A 14,462-nucleotide genomic window follows, 5' to 3' on the forward strand; every position below is an offset into this window, starting at 1 on the left:
GACTTTTTTCCCGGTTTCATGAGTCACTTTCCCCTCTGGGGGCACCCAAAGGGCATGGCAGGGAACCGTGCCACGCAGAGCTCCAACTCTGGCACTCGTCATTAGCGAGAGCCGGCTGGTTCCGGCACTGTGCTGCTGGCCCCCTCGGACTGTCGCGTCTGCCTGGTTTGGCTGGCGGCGATGTCCCAGCTGGGTGTGTCGCATTGGCACCCCTTCTCCCAAGCTTCACCGTCCCCTCTCCCTGCAGTTGCACTGCTGCCTGGGAGGCTATGTTGGGAGGAAGGATGGTTTGGGATAAAGAAGGAGTCAGGATTCCTATCGCTGGCTGTGCCATGGGCAAGTCACTGTCCCATTCAGCGCCTCAGTTTCCCCCACCTGTAGAAAGGCAATGCTGTGGCAGGGGCTGGAATGCCCCCCAATTAAAGCTCTTGAGGTGTAGCCAGGGGAGGATCCTGTGGCAGCTCCAGGCCGTCCTTGTATGCAACTGACCCTGAAGGGCTTTCAGGAGAGAGAGGTTAAAAATGAAGCTCACAGGTCTTTGCTTAGCCCGGAAACCCACCCTGAGTGGCCTGGGAGACTGAGCTCTTGCAGGCCGGGTTCCTAGCTTGCTGGTGCCACCTAGTGCAAATGTCAGGAGTTACCTTTCTAAAAAGCCAAGTTGCTTTTCTAAATTGCAAAGGGGGAAAAAAAATTAAAAATTCGCTCCCTGAATGTTAGTTAATACCCCGAGGGGATGTGAGGCCTCTTTCCTGGGGAGATAGTGGAAGTGAAAGCCTGGCTCCTCAAGGATGAGGCTTGACTGTACACCCCTGCCCCCCAAAAATCTAGCTGAATGGATCATTATACTTCAGGAGTCTTTGTGGTGATTCCAGCTATTGCCCAGCACCTTTCCCCTGGCACAGGAAACTTGATTCTGTTCAGGTTGTTCAGCTTCCTCCTAGTTCGAGCCATCCCGAGGAGCACGTTACCATGCAAGCACAGCGAGCCATAGCACCGGAGGACGTAGTTCTCACAACTAAGGCCAGATCCTCAAAGGTATTTAGGCACCTAAAGCCCTGTGAGGATCTGGGCCTGTCTGTCTATCCCCAGACGTAGCTCTAGCAAGGTTTTTATAACCTGCTTAGCACTGTGCCATCCTGCATCAGGTTCGCTCTTCAGAGACGCGGTGTTGTCTCTGAGACCTTACATTGTTCTGAGGAGGGTGGGTGGCACTAAAAACCTTTAAAACATTCAAACTTTAACTATTGGTGAGATTTTTAAAAATAATTATTTTAAAAACAGGAAAGGGGAACTTTAAAAACACAGTTATGCGTCAGGACAGATTGCGGTGGTCTCTTTATTGCGGTGCAGGGTTTACTTATGGGGCTCCAGTCTGGACTTTGCCTTCTGTTCCTTTGGGTCTGCTCCATTATTATAGGGCAGGAGTGAGCAACAGCCATGGGTATTAAATACACACAAGGGCCTGTATTAATGGCTTCACAGCGTGGTATTGCGGGTAGCCGTGCATTTGGAGGTTACCTAGTGTGCAGGAGAAAAGAGAATTTCCCTGGACCCTTGCATTGTAGCAGAATAGGGTAGTACCTATTTAAATAGTTTGTGAGCCCTCTAGTGGTGCTCACTGTGGGCTGTTTTAAAAGCCATTGGCCAGAGCAGCAGGAGGTATTATTCAGCTAGACGGTGCACATTTGTGTATAGTTCATAAGCAGGGTTATCTGGAACCCAACGATCCCTGCAGGATTTCTTCACATCATTTTTGTTGTGCAAATGACAAAATACCAGTCAGCCCTGTCATTTTCATTTTGGGCTGGGTCTCCCCCATACAGTTAAGTTTCCCTGCTGCTGCAGGGTCCCTAAATGCCCAGACTCCCTCTGGTGCTCTTGCACCAGTGGGAAGTGAGCAGTTTTAAAACCAAACTGCTTAACCCCCAGAAAGACTCACCATCCTTTCACGTCAGGAAAATGCCGCCCCAAGCTTGGCTAGGAGCGTATCACCTTCCTTTTTATTTTCTTTGGGGATCGTGTTTACCGTAGAAATCTGTGCCTTAAGCCAGATGGCGTCTAGAAGAGATGCTGCGCTCAGTGTATACGGCATCAAGCCGCACACTGCACTTGGGAAAGAGAGATCGTCACATGCGTGACGGGGGACAAGAACTACACGTTAGCTGGTGCCAGTGATTTCTCCACCTCTTCTGTGTCTTGGCCTCATGTTGCAACAGACAAGTGTTGCTCCCTGCCCCCCAAAGAGCCACAAATACAGGGAGGATGGTCACGACCCCTTGCAACCTGTTGGCAATGGTTGACAAACTATGCACCGGTCCAGTGGTTAGAGTAGGGGAACTGCCTGCTTTGTTTTCATTCCCGGCTCTGACTCCAACTCACTTTGTTATCCTGGGCACATGCGCATCTTTGGGCACATAAATCTGTCTCCGCCTCAGTTTCCCCATCTGTCAAATGGGGTAGTGATACTTACCCACCTGACACAGAGGGTTACAAGACTTAGCTAAATCAGCATTTGCTCAGCAACTTGTGGTCCTTGGAAGGTGGTCAGCGTTCAGACATGGTTAGCAGGGGTTAAAGGGGCTGCTGTCTGAGGAATGGACTTTAACAGAGCTAGCAGCCCGATTTTTAAAAGTAGCTGTAGCTAGTAGTATTTTCAAAAGCACCTATGCACCTAACTCCCATTGGAGTCACTAGGAGTTAGGCCTCTAAATACCTTTAAAAAGCTGGTCCTCCCTGGGCAGTGTTTGGCTAAGTGATTGCATAGACAATCCAGGAAGTTTTTGGAAAGCGTAGGGGACAATTTCCTGGCGCAAGTGCTAGAGGAGCCAACTAGGGGGGCGCTTTTCTTGACCTGCTGCTCACAAACCGGGTAGAATTAGTGGGGGAAGCAAAAGTGGATGGGAATCTGGGAGGCAGTGACCATGAGTTGGTTGAGTTCAGGATCCTGACGCAGGGAAGAAAGGTAAGCAGCAGGATACGGACCCTGGACTTCAGGAAAGCAGACTTCGACTCCCTCAGGGAACGGATGGCCAGGATCCCCTGGGGGACTAACTTGAAGGGGAAAGGAGTCCAGGAGAGCTGGCTGTATTTCAAGGAATCCCTGTTGAGGTTACAGGGACAAACCATCCCAATGAGTCGAAAGAATAGTAAATATGGCAGGCGACCAGCTTGGCTTAATGGTGAAATCCTAGCGGATCTGAAACATAAAAAAGAAGCTTACAAGAAGTGGAAGGTTGGACATATGACCAGGGAAGAGTATAAAAATATTGCTCGGGCATGTAGGAATGTTATCAGGAGGGCCAAATCGCACCTGGAGCTGCAGCTAGCCAGAGATGTCAAGAGTAACAAGAAGGGTTTCTTCAGGTATGTTGGCAACAAGAAGAAAGCCAAGGAATGTGTGGGCCCCTTACTGAATGAGGGAGGCAACCTAGTGATAGAGGATGTGGAAAAAGCTAATGTACTCAATGCTTTTTTTGCCTCTGTCTTCACGAACAAGGTCAGCTCCCAGACTACTGCACTGGGCAGCACAGTATGGGGAAGAGATGGCCAGCCCTCTGTGGAGATAGAGGTGGTTAGGGACTATTTAGAAAAGCTGGACGTGCACAAGTCCATGGGGCCGGACGAGTTGCATCCGAGAGTGCTGAAGGAATTGGCGGCTGTGATTGCAGAGCCATTGGCCATTATCTTTGAAAACTCGTGGCGAACGGGGGAAGTCCCGGATGACTGGAAAAAGGCTAATGTAGTGCCAATCTTTAAAAAAGGGAAGAAGGAGGATCCTGGGAACTACAGGCCAGTCAGCCTCACTTCAGTCCCTGGAAAAATCATGGAGCAGGTCCTCAAAGAATCAATCCTGAAGCACTTGCATGAGAGGAAAGTGATCAGGAACAGCCAGCATGGATTCACCAAGGGAAGGTCATGCCTGACTAATCTAATCGCCTTTTATGATGAGATTACTGGTTCTGTGGATGAAGGGAAAGCAGTGGATGTATTGTTTCTTGACTTTAGCAAAGCTTTTGACACGGTCTCCCACAGTATTCTTGTCAGCAAGTTAAGGAAGTATGGGCTGGATGAATGCACTACAAGGTGGGTAGAAAGCTGGCTAGATTGTCGGGCTCAACGGGTAGTGATCAATGGCTCCATGTCTAGTTGGCAGCCGATATCAAGTGGAGTACCCCAAGGGTCGGTCCTGGGGCCAGTTTTGTTCAATATCTTCATAACTGATCTGGAGGATGGTGTGGATTGCACTCTCAGCAAATTTGCGGATGATACTAAACTGGGAGGAGTTGTAGATACGCTGGAGGGGAGGGATAGGATACAGAAGGACCTAGACAAATTGGAGGATTGGGCCAAAAGAAATCTGATGAGGTTCAATAAGGATAAGTGCAGGGTCCTGCACTTAGGACGGAAGAACCCAATGCACAGCTACAGACTAGGGACCGAATGGCTAGGCAGCAGTTCTGCGGAAAAGGACCTAGGGGTGACAGTGGATGAGAAGCTGGATATGAGTCAGCAGTGTGCCCTTGTTGCCAAGAAGGCCAATGGCATTTTGGGATGTATAAGAAGGGGCATAGCGAGCAGATCGAGGGATGTGATCGTTCCCCTCTATTCGACATTGGTGAGGCCTCATCTGGAGTACTGTGTCCAGTTTTGGGCCCCACACTTCAAGAAGGATGTGGATAAATTGGAGAGAGTCCAGCGAAGGGCAACAAAAATGATTAGGGGACTGGAACACATGAGTTATGAGGAGAGACTGAGGGAGCTGGGATTGTTTAGCCTGCAGAAGAGAAGAATGAGGGGGGATTTGATAGCTGCTTTCAACTACCTGAAAGGGGGTTCCAAAGAGGATGGCTCTAGACTGTTCTCAATGGTAGCAGATGACAGAACGAGGAGTAATGGTCTCAAGTTGCAGTGGGGGAGGTTTAGATTGGATATTAGGAAAAACTTTTTCACTATGAGGGTGGTGAAACACTGGAATGCGTTACCTAGGGAGGTGGTAGAATCTCCTTCCTTAGAGGTTTTTAAGGTCAGGCTTGACAAAGCCCTGGCTGGGATGATTTAACTGGGAATTGGTCCTGCTTTGAGCAGGGGGTTGGACTAGATGACCTTCAGGGGTCCCTTCCAACCCTGATATTCTATGATTCTATGATGCCAGTGCGCTCTGTGAATATGTGCAAACCAAAGGGGAAGAGTTACTGTGTTGGGGTGGGTCAAGGGGCCTTTCCCATCTTAATGCACAGACCTAGCCACGTGTGTTGTCAGTGTTTAAAACTTATCATAAATACAGTCGATGAACGTGAACCATTAATGAATGAACTAATTAATCAGTGAACCAGGTCCTCTCTTGTGGATGCGTAAGAACAACGAAGTCTGCCCATTTTTGAGCCGTGCTAACAAAAAACCCACAAAGGATGTAGCCCCTTATCTGCTGTACTTTGCTCTGAGTGTGCTGTGGGCTCGATTCCCCCTAGCCAAATGTGGGGGCATGGGGTCTAGTGGTTACAGCACAGCTGGGAAGGGTTCTACTCCTGCGTCTGCCTCTGACCTGGTGTGTGTCCGTGGCCAAGGCTGCAGAAGGGGGGCAGTTATTACTGCCTCTCAGGTGCTGGGCAGCTTAGCAGGTGTGTGAGCGGCACTCTGTCCTACCTGCCGAGGGCAGCTGCTCCCCAGACCATGCCTGGTCTTTTCAAGGAGCAGAGGAAACTGCTTCCTCCGCAGCATCTCTGCCTACAAGGGTCACCCAAGTCAGAACAGTTTGCACCTGCACACTGGCGTCGATCTGGGCTCCGTGTCGCTGTCTGTCCCACGCGCAGGGACACAGTGTTCAGGAAGGGCCTATGTTTTTGGGATGCCATGACCTAGAAAAGTGTTTAAGGTACAATTCCCGCCTGGGCGGAGGGTGGCTTAGGCGTCACTTTAGTCCCCCTTCAGCCCCGAGGTAACACAGAGCCGAGTGATAGGATCCTGTTCCTGGATTTATGTGCAGCTTCGCGGGCAGGGGCCAAAACTACGCCCGAACTTGGTGCAGAGGTGGAGGCACAGGCTTCGGGGCAGGGCACTAGGCGTGGGTGTGCATGTGCAGCGCCTTGCACTGTGGAGCAGAGATCCTTGACGTACACGGCATAAGGCATTAGTTAAGTCAGACCCCTTTGCTGGCTCACCATGGCAGATTACACACTGCAGCCTCCTGGCTTACGAGTGTATTTATCAGACTAAGCCAGGAGCACCTGTTTCCCATCCTGGGATGGGAACTCCCCGTCACAGGAGCTGGTGCTAAGCTCCACCTGGGGCCCTTGCTAGCACCTCCTCCACGCTGCACAGAAAAGCAGCAGTTCTGCTGTGGACGTAGGTGCTGACTTTTGGTTTTGCTGGTGGGTGCCCACGCTCCCGAGACCCTCTCCCCGAGCGCCTCCTGCCTGCTCGTTTCTGCCCCCTCCTGCCTTAAGGGCAGTGAGGGGGAGAGGAGACAGAGAGGAGCGAGTGGAGGGGCAGCCCCACGCAACGGCTCATCGGTGGCACGGCCTCGCTCAACAGTTGATCAGCGGCACAGCTGATGCGGGCGCAGGGCCAGCAGCTGAACAGCTGGCTGGCGGCCAGCCCCGGGACCCACAGAGCAGCAGCCCTGGCCAGCCCCGTGGGTGCTGAGCACCCCCTGTTTTTTCCTCTGTGGGGGCTTGAGCCCCTGAGCACCCACGGAGTCGGCGCCTGTGGCTGCGGAACCTTCTCAGTGGTGCTTGCAGCAGATGGCTGGAATTGAAACAGAAAATTGCTACAAGCTCCCAGTGTCACCGTGAGCAGCCACGCCTTGGCTGCTCACCCGCAGCCAGCCCCCTCCAACCCACCTCTCCCTGAAGAACTAAACCAGAAATGTTTCCTGGGCGACATGCGGACTCGGACATTTGGCACGGAGGCCGGACAGCGGCACTCCTCCCTTTACAGTAGCAGCAAGTGAGAAGCATTGTCCGGCGAAGCTCCAGGCCAGTGACATGGGGACAGTCAAACAAGCATGGGCCTACCTCCATGGACGATGGTTACTCTGGAGTAGCACCTCGATGCCCCAGCACGCCAGGCACTGTCCACAGCTGTGGACAGACATGTTCCCACATGGCTTTATTGCCTAGCCAGACGAGAGAGGCAAAGCTGGAGAGAGGAGAGCAGAGAAGGGGCCAGTGACTTGCCCAAAGTTAATGGCAGAGGCAGGAATAGAACTCAAGGCTGCGGCCTCCATGGAGTCACTGAGGCAGCACCTGTGGTGGAGAGAAAGGAGGGATGTGTCTTTGATCCCCCTTAGGGAGCACTCCCTTCTTGAAGCACCTTCCACTAACCCCTCACGGAGTCAGAGAGCCAGTGAGCCCCTTCGTTCAGCTATTGACCCGGGTCCTGCCTTTGCCACTGGGAGTGTTCAGTCATCACCCCTCCCACAGCAGTGACCAAACAATTGCTACCACCTGGCAGTTGTTCAGTGGCCTTTCTATGAAATGAGTTTGTAGGTTCTTTGCCCAGGTCCGAAGGCAAGTATCTAAACCACAGAAACAACCCCTATAATTTTGTTCCCATCTGAAGCTGGGCAAAGAGCCCAAGGTGTGGGAATGGTCCACCGAGACTGAGCTCCCCCATTTCCCTTAAAGGTGGATCCTCCAGAGACATATTAACAGTAGGGCAGTGGGGGGGAAACACGCAGGCTACTGCTGCATGGAGCAGGACCTACCCTGAGGTTTTCAGAAGCTGCCAATCCAGCAACTTTCACCTATATTAAAATGTTTACAGAAAATAAAGTGAATAACTATGCCCCGCACACCTTGTATAGTGGCTGCTCGTATGAAGCCAAGAGGCCTACAGTTAACATCTCAGCAGCTCTCTCATGTCCTGCTAAATGTGAAACTTTCCTTGCCAAGACGATTATTCTTTTTACAATAAGTTCCTTTCCAACTTTAATCCCATTAAGCGCCGTCCATTTGTTCTTCCCCTCCTAAGCCTGCGAGGATCCTCATGGCACTCTATTCCTCCCTGTGATCTGCTGAGCTCTGGCCTCTGGAAGAAAATGAAAAGCCTAGAGAGAAATTCAAGGCCAGCAGAAATGAAAGGGAATCAGGTAGATGTTTATCCAGCCATAGACAAAAAAAAAAAAACCTGGCCAAGCAAGAAAATCTCCACAATAAACTGCCAAGAACAGTCTCCACAAGCCACATGCCCAAGAGAAGGTCTTAGACCACCACATGTACAAGACCAAAGTCCTAATGCATGACACATGGTAGAGCTCATTAAGGATTTTGAAGACGAGGTGATCTAAATGTAAGAAGCCGGTTTGATATGTCTTGGAATCTTCTCTGGAGTGATCCGCATTTTCTGGGTTACTCAACACACCGAATGTTTGGATGGGTGCTATCGATTTAGAATGTAATGTTGCCAACCTCTCTGGTGGCCACTGGAATTTGTTGCGTGGTTTCCTGTTCATATTCCCTGGCAACCCCAGCTGAAGCTGAGTGTCTTTGTTGTAAACTGCCCTATGGGGCGGGCTGGTAGGACAAGGGAAAGGAGCTGCTTCGTAGGGTAAACTCTTTGGGCTGCCCTCACAGAATGAGGAAGGGTTGAGTCATTCCACGGCGTGAAGACAGAGAAGAGTGAGTTCAGAGAGAACATGGTGATGGTGTGTTCAAGGTGGGAAGATAGTTGCTGTCTTGTAAAAGGTCTCCAGAAACAACAGCCATTGTTTGGCCATAAGAGTTAACTGTATTTCCACTGGAGAGGAGAGGCAGTGAGCATTAAAGGTGTTTTTCCCCCTCACACCTTATCAGGTGCTGACCACAGCTGCAGATGGGATGGTGGACTAGATAACCATTGGCCCAATCTACCATGTATATAATTAGTCTGTGGAATTCGCTGTCACACGGCATTACTGAGGCCAACAGCTCAGCAACATGGGAAAAAAAAGGATTAGTCATTGTTATGATTAACAAAACCTCCCACAGGTATAGTAACTAGGATGATAATTCATCAGGGATGTATCAAACCTCATGGTTCAGGGCATAGACCAACCACTGGCTGCTTGAGGTGAGGAAGAAACTTCTTTTCACTGGCACATTATTCCATCACAGGCCATTATGAAATTTCTTGCACCTTCCTCTGAAGCAGCTGATGCTGGCCACTGTCAGAGACCAAGCTAGGTGGACCACTGAGCTGAAAATTCTTTTGTTCTGGAATTAGGTTGAAATCTTCCTTCTGGACCTGAGGTGAGACCTTCTGCGGAGGCTCTGTCTATTGTTTTCCCTCCCAGACAATCCAGGTGGCTGTTTCCATTAGCATTCATGGTAGTTTTGCTCATACACAGAGGGGAGCGCATAACCCCTTGCTATTGCTGTGAAAAGCAGACTCTCCAAGACATGCGTCTGTGGTAAGACACGGTCTCTTGAAATTGGATACCGTTGGGGCTGTAGTGTCCCAATTTTCTCTGTGCTAACGTCCCCGGTTTGGTTTTCCTGTCTGCTTTCTTGGCTGCCTGCAAGCTGGCAACTCACATCTGGCTTTTTCTTTTGGTGAGGTTTTTTTTTTCCTGCCCCCTCCTTCATGGGCTCAGCTGTATCTCCATGTTCTGATTCCATGCGAAATGACCTAGAAAACTAATTCTTTACAAACCATAGCATCCAGCACAAGAAGAAAAGAAAAAAACCCCACATATTGAAATAATTTTCCTGGGAAGATATTTTCCAGAAATCTGCTTCAGCACACAGTTTAAATCTTTCTTTTTTCTCGACTGCAGAAATCCAGAGGCGATGTCTTGATAGACAAGTATTTCCTTAATCAAGATAACCGTGTGACCTCTATTAGAGCAGAGGTTGTGGGGCAAGTCTTTGATATGCAGATAAGCTCAGGAAAGCCTAAGCCCTGAAAAGGTTTCCATTAACGAAAGAAAAATAACCACATTTCCAGACTTGGTTGAAATGACCAGCGCTAATTTTTGTACTTAAAGGAAAAGCCCCCTTTGATACTTAGGCCTTGTCTGCTGCCTTTATTATTTTTACCACCTGTGCCTTAAATCTCATGTAATCTTTCCCCATTGACTGAGCAAAATCTCCTAGTGTTGGCAGATCCATCCAGCCCCACAGTTTCCTTGCTTTTATGTCCTCAGCTCAGCACACTGACTCCCCAGTCTCCAGGGGGTGGACCTGGCTCTATTCCCAACACAGATTCTGTTTCTCTCCAGCACCCACTTCTCTTTTACCCTCCCCTCCTGGAACTTTTGAACCTCCTTTGCCCAGAGCATTGAACCAGGCAGCCCCAGACCTTCCCTTAGCTTTTACCATTCACAACTCCTTCTAAAGCCAGGACCGACAGCTAGGCCTGTGCGTCCAGCATCTGGCATTCAGAGTATCTGTCTGTCCATGGGCTAGTGAGTGCTAGCAAGGCAGTGGGTGTAGCTTGAAGCTTTTCTCTCAGATGGTGGGTGGGTGGGTGGAATGTAGATAGACAGCTTCCTCCTCTCCCTACGTTTGCTTGTGGGGCTGCAGGCCTAGAAAATCCAGGATCAACTAGAATTTTTTGTTAAAACTCTCCCCTTGTGGAGTATGAAAAGCAATCAGAAGACAGCATCTTTCTTTCGTTTTCTGTTTGTTCCTTGTCTGTCCTCAGTGCAGTGTGACTCATCAGCTTTCCCATCCAGCAGCTTACAATCACCAAACACAGTCTACATGCTCCTCCTTCCTCCCCATAGTGTCATACTGGGGTTGTAGCCTATGTACAATTCCATAAACTAGGAGCAAACAGTTGGGTGGTTTATACGATTGGCCGTGGGAGAATTTTGTGCTGGGCTGTACCCTGCAAATGCAAGTCATTGGTTTAAACCTGGCTGATGGCAGGAGTCATGACCCAAAGCCAACCTGGGCTGAGGGACAGCATGGTTCAGAGGACAGTGCACTGGATAGGGACAGAAGTCCTTGGTTCTTTTCCCAGCTCTGCTGTGTGACTTTGGGCAAGTCAGTTCTCCACTCCCACCCTTTGTCCATCTAGATTGGAAGCTCTTCATGTTAGCATTGTCTCCTGCTGTGTGTACAAACAATGCCCAGCACAATGGGCCCCTAATCTCAGCTGGAGTTACTAGGTGTTACTGTCATATAAATCATTAGATGGTTCTTCCCTGTGAAATGAGTTTGGGCTCTATTCTGCTACCAAGCAAATATGGCATGGTGCATGAAGTGCATTATAAATTTGGCCCTTTCACCTTAGAGCCCATAGTTTGTGAGGCAAACTAGAAATGGCCCAATAAAGTAATCTTAACTCCTAATAGGTGGGTAAATCAATGCACATCAAAAAGTAAAACCTTTGACTGCACAAAGTTTAGAAGGACAGCTGAATGGACAGAAACCTCTCTTGCTAAACGCAAATGTGATCCAAATGCCTCCAGGTGCAGCCTCTTCCATTTGTAAACAGGGATCGTAGAGACACATGGTGTATACAGATACCAGAATTGAAGTAGGAAACAAACCTCCCATGTAAACAGCATCCAACGGTTTGAGACCCATTTGAGGTCTATCTAGCCACTGAGAATACCTGGTTACATAAACTGAGACACAAAGGGCCAGATGCTGCCCTGGCACCTGATGCTTCTGGGGGTCACTTTTATAAAGGTTGGCTGATGTAGCCAGTTTGCTACATTTTGGCCACATTTGGCTATAAAGTCATAGACAGGGCAATGAGAAGTCTTTGCCAGCCAGAGTCCCCGGTTTTTGAAACGTGTATAAGTAACCATCAAATGTCTCTTGTCTATCAAACCCACCTGGGACAAGTGCCAGTCAAATGTTTCACCCCTCTTCTCAGGTGGGAAGGGATGCCATGCCGAGGCTACCTGGTCCGGGGACTCATGGTGCGCCTGCACCAATAGCCTACATTCTCAGTGTGTTTCAAGTTTCCTCCCCGATGCGACCCTCCATAGGCAAGCGGGACTCTGCCAATGATCACAGACCCATCTTACATGAATGCACAAATGACAAACCAATTAACTAGCTGCTCTCCCAAGAAAATGTCCTAAAGTATAGTAGTCAGCCTAGTAAGAGAAAACCATTATAGGACTAGAGAAGCCCAAGATTTTAAGGGCGGCTCAATCATTCAGTGGATTGGTGACAGGGTACCGTTAATCTTGGCTGTGGCTTTCAATGCCAACACTCTTTCGAGTCCAGCCCAGAGCAGTAGTGACTGAAAGCCATTACCCTCTGATGGCTCTCTTGTAGCCAGTATGAATGATTTGGGGGGGAAGTCCTCAGGTCCTAGGGAACATGTAAAAACAGCCCCCTAAAAATCACCCTCACAGCTGATGCTAATTGGCATGCTTAGTAATACTAGCAGTGGAGAAATTAAGGGTTGGCAGGGACCCTGGAGGCTAGTCAATGGTCGTTTCTAGTGATAGTTCGGCAACAACAGGCCTTAAGCTCATTGGTGGGGCAGCGTGTGACGCCTCCTCTGTCACATTTCTAAAGGAACGTCAGGCTTGTGAATAAGGCACTGGGACTAAAGAGATGTGGATTCGGTCCCCACCTTTGCCAAGACCTCCTGTGTAACCAAGTCACTTCGGTCCTGATCCTCAGAGGTATTTAGGCACCTAAAGCCCATTGATTTCAATGGACCTTATGAGTCTAAATACCTTTAAGGCGCTGGGCCTTAAGCTCTTTATGCCTCAGTTGCTCATTTGTTGATGGGCCTAATTACCAAGGTGCATAAAAATCAATTATTTAAAAAAAAATCAGATTTTTTTGATAAAATGCTTTTTGACGGAAAAAACCTATCTAAAGATAGTTTTAATTAAGATACATTATAGCTCAAAGATATCTCATCATGGAATAGGGATTATAAATTCTAATTCTATAGTATGAGACAATATATTCAAGTAATGTTTAAGAAAAGTTTTGTAAATGAGTTCTAATAGTTCATGGATTAGGGACCCAATCTGATGGGGTTCCAGGGGCTTCTGTACAGATTATTTAGGTTAATCTTTCTATCTACCCAATGGGACTCAGTGCTCAGTCTAGAAGATACCATCAGATGCTTAGTTTTGCAGTTCTCAAACTGTAGATTTGTGTCTCCAGAGGTAACATGCTTGTTAACAGCAAAAATGTTTTTAAATAAATGATATAGAGAGGGGAGAAATAACGGACCTCAACCCTATTGTCCCTCTGCAAATTTGTGTACACAGAGTCAATCCCTTATCTCTCTTTAAAAGTGCAAAGTTTCAAAAAGTTCAATGAATGGAAGATTGTTGGGGGCGGAATAGATCTGGAAAAGGAGAAGAAGTCTGGAGATAAATGTAAGAAGCGAGGGACATATGCTTTTTTGTTAAAATATTATATATTTGCTGTTGAAGAAGAAAATCCTTAAAAAATACTTAACATTGTTGTTTTAGTTAAATAAAACAATTTAAATGTCTGTGTGGTGATGTTCTCCTCCTAATACAGCATAGCAAGAAAATCCTCCAAATATTAATGATTAACCGGTTGAGCTGAAGATAGTTCACCTCCCAATGACTTCATAAATATCTGCTTCAATTACCTTTGGTAAATGAAATAACCAAACAATCATTCATTTTCTGATATAGCTGTAAAACTAATTGGAAAAGTTTTCAAAATAAATCAGTTTAAAAACCTATACTGTGTACCTTCTAAAAATGAAACCTACATCTATCTCTGAGTTCTGAAGAATATGTATTAAGGTTATAACAACCAACAAGAATGCACTTTTATGTAGAAAACCATGATTAAATTGAGTCTTCCTGATTAGTGATTTAAATCAATCATTATTTAAATCAAATGCACCCTGCTAATTACACTCCTTCCTTTTTGACTATTTTACATGTTTAAAGGGTAAGCTGTTTTTGAGCATGGACCCGCTTACTCGCTGTTTGGATGGTGTCGAGCACAGTGAGGGGCCCAGTCTTGTTGCGGGTTCTAGGTGCTACTATAATATCAACAGTAATAATGACTCTATGCCATAGATTTTTTTTTTTTTGCAACCCAAACACTGATTATCTGTGAATTTGGTGAGCATTGTTATTCTTTGTAAATGACTATATTGCTCATTGAAGAGGCCTGAATGATAACTCTAGATGCTGTTAGAAGCATCAATGGGGAAGCCCAGGGGCCTCTGAAACTATCAAAAATGTCCAAGAGTTAGCCCGCAGTCCAAAAAATATCATGGCTGATACTATTAGCCTTGTCCCCACACTGATATCTGCCTTTTAAGCAGACAGCAGGGCATCCGCAAAGCCACCATCTTTAGTCTCAGTAAAAGCTACAGGTTCATGCTTTTCCTTTTGCATTTACCTTGAGCACAGGGAGTCTGAATTGTTCATGTCTGTTCAGTTTTTTTTCACATAGTTGGTTGAGCAGATTGGGCTGACTCTCCACTGAATGTTCAAGTACCTGATGGGACTTGTTTTAGCTACTTCTAAATCAGCCATAAATGATCATGTGTCCAAACAGGGT

The 14,462-nt window shown here is 47.7% G+C and overlaps 1 protein-coding gene across 5 annotated transcripts in view; it reads left to right on the forward strand.

Moving 5' to 3' along the window:
* Nucleotides 1-14,462, forward strand: part of COL8A2 (collagen type VIII alpha 2 chain) — a 136,247-nt gene that overhangs the window by 118,316 nt on the left and 3,469 nt on the right. The window lies entirely within an intron of this gene.

The sequence above is a fragment of the Lepidochelys olivacea genome (assembly GCF_965140295.1).
Source record: "Lepidochelys olivacea isolate rLepOli2 genome assembly, chromosome: 19".
In the NCBI taxonomy this organism is placed as follows: Eukaryota; Metazoa; Chordata; order Testudines; family Cheloniidae; genus Lepidochelys; species Lepidochelys olivacea.